Source organism: Vanellus vanellus (assembly GCF_965231255.1).
Source record: "Vanellus vanellus genome assembly, chromosome: 13".
NCBI lineage: Eukaryota > Metazoa > Chordata > Aves > Charadriiformes > Charadriidae > Vanellus > Vanellus vanellus.
In genome coordinates, this window is record NC_138918.1 from 5,318,234 (window position 1) to 5,325,155 (window position 6,922).

Sequence of the window (6,922 nt, forward strand, 5' to 3'; positions counted from 1 at the left end):
GCGACTGGTGCCCACACAAAGGGGACGCCGGGAGCCCCGCCCGCCCGCCCGCCGCCGCGCCCACCCCCCGCGCCGGCGCAGCCAATGAGAACGCGCCGTCGGAGCCGTCCGCTACTCACCTTGAGGGGCGGGGTTCCGGCCGCGATCGACGAGCGCGGCGACTAATCGGAGGGCACGACCTCCGTCGCGCGTCGGCAGAAGGCGAGGAGTGTGTGTGTGGAGGGGGGGGGGAGGTGTTCGCCGGTGACAGACGCGGCGTGCAGCCAATAGAGTTCCGCTGTAACGGCCGGTGATGCGGAACGTCCCCTGCGCGCGCCGAGGTAAGGGGCGGGGCCGGGACTGGCCCGGGCTGCGCCAATGCGTCAAGCCAGTGGACGCCAGCCAATAGGCGTCCTGCGGCCCGGCCGCGCGCTTTCCGCGCGGCGGCCCCGCCCCGCGGGCGGGGGCAGCGGGCGGAGGGTCGGCGGGCGGCTAGCGCGGGAGCGTTTGAAACGCTTGACCGTTAGGCGGCCGCGGCGCGCGCCCCCCCCGCCCCTCCCCTCGCCCAGGGCCTCGCCGTTGTCCCCGGCCTGAGGGATCGGGGGGCCGCTGCCCCTGCCCCCTCAGGGGGGAACCAGCCCCCAGGAGCCGGGGTTGGTCGCCGACCGACGGCCGGTACAGGCCTGGCCGGGCTTTCTTCACCTTCTGGCTGGATTCCCGCCCCAGCCGCCCACCTTGGTTTCCCTCGGCTCGCTCGCCTTCCCCGGCTGTGCGCGGGCGGTATGTTCCTGAGGGGCAGGGACTCCCCATTGCGTTTTGTCTGCTCCCTCTCGGCGTTAGTTGGCCCTTCTTCCCTCAGGTGTGTCCGTTTTCCCCCTTCCAACACGCCCCCACTACCCAACCTGTTCTCTCAGGCCGCCTCTTTCCCCCTTTTCCTGCCGCAGTTTCCTCCCCTGCTTCCCAGTCCGCTTTCCAATCCGGTCGCTGCCTCCTCACCCTTAAATCTCTGTTTAGCTCTAAAAAGGAGGTATTTTCGTAGAGAAATAATTCGAGTTGTTAAGGGTGTGCAAGCCCTGTGAAATGACTAATACTGAGATGTATTTCCTTTATTTATTTATTCATTTTTACTTTCATAGTTCTTTAAACGTCGTCAGCTTGAAGACTGCAGCACTATTTTCAACGTACTGAATCATCAGAAACAGGAATATTTTTTGATCTTACAGCCACTGGGGTTCATGTTGGAGATTATCTAGGAGCTAAGAACGATTTTGTGGTGGAATTCTCTTTCCTTGAAGGTGAAAGGGTCAGTTCACATTTCACTAGGCACGTTAGCACCTGCACCACAGTTTCTGAAACTTGTGTTAACTTGGTCGTCACAGGTACTTGTCTAATCTGTTTCTAAAACCTTCAGTGAAGGCAATTTCACAACCTCTTCAGGTAGCATCTTCCTTTGTTTGTTATTTCCACGGCGAGATAAAAGTTTCCATTTAGACAATCTTTGAAAAAATAACCACATAATCGAATATATTAAAGTGAGCACAAACCTCAAGAATTCATGAAGTGTTAAAGCATCCATATATTGAGTACTCAACCCACTCTCCCCCTTTGCTAAGTAAATATATGCTAATATACTGTGGGCTCTACTCCGATGATAACAGTTCCTCTTCTGTTTGGGCACCTCTCCCTGTTTGCTGTGTTCCTTGTTTTCTGTTGCTTTGCTTTTTCAGGCATTAGATCCTGAAAAGCAGGTCTGTCTTGTCTCCTCTGTAATGATAATCCCATAGATGTATTCCAAAACCTTTTAGGACACTGTTCCCTATGAAAGGGTCACATTACTACTACCAATTAACACAGGTTGAGAGTATTACTTCTGACCATTGCAGTCTTTTTCAGAACTTAAAAGCTGCAACTCTAGAGTTTGACCTGCAAAAATCCTCCTTGAAGCCCCCTATGTAATACCTGTTTTATACTCAGTTCTTTGCTTTCAGGAGCTAATCTGTGCTATTTTATTCTCCACGCCATCCAAGAACATTGGCACCAAACCTCAGAGTCACAGGTCACCTTACCCTCCTGAGTCACAGATGGGAAATCCAGATTAGCATATTGGAAATCAGAGGGTCTGGGGACAGGGTTAGTAAAAATGTCTATCAGACCACCTGGTTTCCAGCAAGATCATACCCCAGATTGCCTCCCAGACACATTACTGGTCCCTTGCTCTGAGAGAAGAGTTGAAGTCTTCCCTCCAACACCGATCCTGGAGCCTTTTGTAAAGGTGTATGCTGAATATCCCAATCCTCCTGACCTGGTGGTTACAGTTTTGTATTAGGCACCGAATCAGGATGTAGTTCCGCAGCTGTCTGAAGTGATCTGCGCTGGGACTGCTGCACCCCAACCCCTCCAGCCGTGTGATCCTGCCTTCTCCCACGTGTCAGCCCTGATGCTGGTGCAAACACAGAGCAATCCACTTAAGAGAACTAAGGCAGCCAAAAATAATTTTATGGTTAAAAAGGGCGTAGTTTTTAGCTGCCTCAGCTTTCTGAAACAGTTCGTTGCATGATCCCAGAAGTGTTGGTGCTGGCAGAAGGGAGGAGGCAGGGCTGCAGTATCCCTCTGATTTAGATCAATGCTGTGGAAACGCACCCTTGGATACTCGCAGATACGAGCATGACATTGGCTGCGCTGGAAGGTTAGTTAACTGATTAAGTCCAGAGAGGTTGAACATTTCAGCACAAACTAAACTCTGATTCTTCCTTATTCCTCTTCAGATGGTGTCAACTCCAGAGATTAACACTGCTAGTAAAATTCTGGCCTTGTTTCTGTCAGCGGGCCAAGTTTCCATGCTTTAATCTCAAAGGCTATCATTACCATTAACCAGTAGAATTCATACTTGTAATATAGTAATCTGACTTTTCTTAAACTGGATTTTTTTTTCTGCTGGCCAAGCCTATTAAGAGTAATTTATTAATATGGCAGGAATATTAAATGTCCATGTTTGACAACCACTTACAGGGAAAGATGTCATGTATTTAGATCCATTTATCTCAATGCATGAACAGACATAATCATTTCATCTAGTTTTAGAAAAAAGAATATGCCCATAATGTCACTGAAATATTTGTGGCTTTAAAATAAGCAAACATATCCTACTCTATTAAAAAAAAATGCTTCTTCCCAGAGGCCGTGTGCAAACTCTACACAATTACAGGAAATACAAAAATATATTTTGCCTACCACTTATTGTAAAAACTGTGTGGCCCTTCCCAAGATAAATTAATATCTGTTTCATGTAGAAAATAACCTACAAGAGTTTTATAGACCTTTAATAATTTACAGCAAAAAGGAAGAAAAATTAAGAGGCGCTAATTATGGTCTCAATGGATAACAAAGAAAACAGCACACTTGTTTACAGCTCACTTTTTCTTCCTGAAAGCAAGACAGACAAGTAGGCCAAGGAAGAGAGCAAAGAAAGAAGTCACTACTTCTTTCAGCAGGAGAAGGAGATGAGGGTCTTTAAGACGTGAGCAAATCAGTGGGCAAAATCAGTCGCTGACTGATTTTCAAATCAAGTATAGCCCAACTGCTTCCTCTTCATTTGCACTTCTGACTGGTCAATTAATGAAAGGAAAACATCTTTAAAATATATATACACCTATCTCTTGCAGATAGAAATGTCTCCTCTGATACTACAGAAAGGACAAACTTCACTTGACCTGGTGTCCTCCTGTCCACCATCCTTTCCCAGCTGCCGTGTAAGTCACCTCGTGTAGTTCACATGTTCGCTCAAAATCACTCTCAGAGTTCAGTCCCCACATTGAAAGGGCCAAGCGCTCTGCAAATGTACGTGTTCCCTGACATGAACCACCAGGCTCTGGTGATGCAGGTTTTCCTAGACAGCTAAACATCACTTTCTCCTGCATATCCCACAGACCTTCATACCTCCCAGGTCATCTGAGCCACCGTGGAGATTCCAACCAGACCTCTCCAATTCCTGTTGGAGTCATGCCTGGTGAAGCATATGGTCACCCAATCAGTGCACCAGGTCAGTTGTTATGAACATTCCTATGAACTATGTGCGTTTATGTGCTCTTTAAATGCGCCTTTTATTCTAGCTGAAGACGTGACAAGTCTGCTAAAACAGACAACACTCCAACAGCTACGGCAGTTTCCTCACCATATTTTAAAACTGCTTTTAACTATATTTGAGTAAACACATAATATCGTCCTATGTGTTTAAAAGGCAAACACCATTAAAAAGAAATACATACTATTCCCCTCCTGACAGGGCAGTCGCAGCATTAAATTGTTTCAATTCAGACAATAAACTATAGAATAAAAATTCATTGTATAAGCAGTTTAAGTTTCTAACACAGGTAAAAGCTCTGCCTGTATCATCACCTAAAGAAAGTGCATTTCTCAAACCAGAGGCACTGGCCAAATAATGCACCGTGTTAAATGTCTTCATGGGATATTTTAGTTAGTGTTAGAAGGAAGGAAACCCACATTCTTTTCATGCATAAAACATTCCAGTTATTCCAGTAGACAGCATACTACCTAGAGTCCACAGGAGGGCATCAATGCTTAAGACATCGTAAAACAGAGGAATTTCAAGTCCCTTTCCAGCACTAGGCTTCCTGTGTTATCATATATTCTTAGTAAAAGCCAAAACAAAATAAATTATTAGGGAAGTCTTTATAGCAATTTTTGTTATTAAAGAAACATACTTCTGTCATGCTGTTTAATGGGTCCAAACTTCTAAGACAGAAAAGGAATACTGAAGATTTGGAAAAGAGCATCAGGGGCAATAGAAGGACATAAGGAGGTCAAAAGTAGCTTTTATAAGTTATAATAATATTTCTATTTTTATTATCTAAACCCTCATATAAACAGAAAGTCATATCCTTTAAATTTGTTTCAACCTCTTTAATCTAGTTTGTATCAGTGTGGTTGGCTTCTGTAGCCAACAAGTGTCGATTCATTTTTTTAAAACAATTTAAGTGTATCAACTGGACTTTTAATGAGTTTAAGTATGTTTTGTTAGTATAGCGCAATCCTCTAGTTTAGGTCTGGTCTTACCTTTCCACAGACAGAAAGCATTTTGAAACCTACAGGATTCCTTCATGCAGACTGTTTGCTGAATTAGTTCCACATTGACATTATGCTCCTTGAAGACTGTTAATAATATCATCCCAGCTATAGACAGATTTCATCCCGATTTTCTAAATGTGCATAGGTGGGAACAGTTGGGAAGACTCAACCGTAGCTTCCCAGATCACTCGGAATCACACAAATTCACACAAGGATTTTCAATCTAATCAGAGAGATATTATTAGACTTTTAGAAGCCTCACTCCTACCCACATCAACACCCAAGGCTGACAGTAATTTTGCTGTTCATAGGAAGACACTACAAACTTCCCCATCCTGGCCCCTTGCTTTAGCTATGAGTGTGAAGAACTTCTTAAAAGAGATAAAATTGTCCCTGAGAGAGCTCTTGCTTTTTTGGCAAAAGATTTATCTTTCACCCTGTTCTGCTCTTTGTACTTCAATCTGCATTAACATCAAATCTGTGATCTTACTTTTGAGACTATCATGCATTAGCACTGGTTGGGAGATGGTTTTCGTTGAAAAAGATTGATTAAAATGCACTGAGAGGAAACTAGATAGTCTTTTGCCTTCCTAAAGTTTGAACATGACACTCTTCAGGATAAAAATTTCTACCCTGTGCAAATTCAGACGGGAAATAAAACACCACCCCTCTTTTTTATTTGCATAATGCAAAATAAGATATTCTACAGATAAAAAGGTTAACAAGAGAATAACCCACTGGAACTATTTCTTCAGTAAGTAGTATCAAAAGTTCATTTTACTGAACAAAATCTTCCCTGAGCCCTTTGTAAGGAGTGTGCTGAAAGAGAGAAACACACCTTTGTGAAGGGTGAAGTAGAAAGTCATCAGACTTGAATTTGCATCATTTGCTTTGGACTTACATTACCATTTTTCCTTAAATCCTCCCCTCCCTTCTCTTCTCTCTGAAGCTCAGTTTCTCTTTTCCTCTTTCATCTTTTCACTCATCTGTCATAACTGATGATTTCCTTTCTTCTCTTTCCTAAAAGTTTATATAAGAGCTGGTCATAATTTGGAGTGACGGGATGAAAGTAAGACAGCAAAATACATTCTGAAAAGTCAAGGTTCTTATCAAGGATCAAAGATTCTAGCAATTCTGCGACAGATGTGAAAGGGTAGATCTTCATCTGCGTCCGAGAAAGACCAGGATCATAAGTTTTGCCAAAGCAAGACCTGGAGCCAGCAGCAGTGTCAGTCATGCTCTAATCTTTTTTCCCCTGCAAATCTTTCTTTATGTATTTTCCAGTTAAAATTGAAGTCTACTTGCTTTTTTCCCCTTAGCTCTTCCTAGGCCCCATCTATTTCTTCCACAGAACGTCTGTAGGGTGTTTTTTGTGGTGCTTTTGCATGACTGACATTTAGCTTTGCTTGAAAACAGCAGGAGTTATGCTATGAAGTTCAATATGTACCTGCCTGAAATTAGCTGTATATTATATATACATATATATTAGGTGTATAAAAGTGAATCTTTCTAGACACAAAATAGCAATCTAGAATTTATATTTTTAATTCAGAAAATCAAAACTGCTATTACAGTTTGAAACATGCAGGAAAATTGAAACAGACAGATTAATAGGAAAAACCTTTTGATCATTTAAGTATTTCTTAATTAACAAGTGAAAGATGTCATGGCATGAGAACAGCAGGGTTTGGTGCTCACAGTGTTGTTATAAAAAGACTGTAGAATGGAAAAAAAAAAACAACAGAGATACAAGTAATCATATTGCCCCCAAATCTGTGAGCTATTGAAATAATTCATTCTTTGGCAGACATCACACTTGGAAAACATCAGCTGGAGAAGTTCTAGAGCATTATGAAGG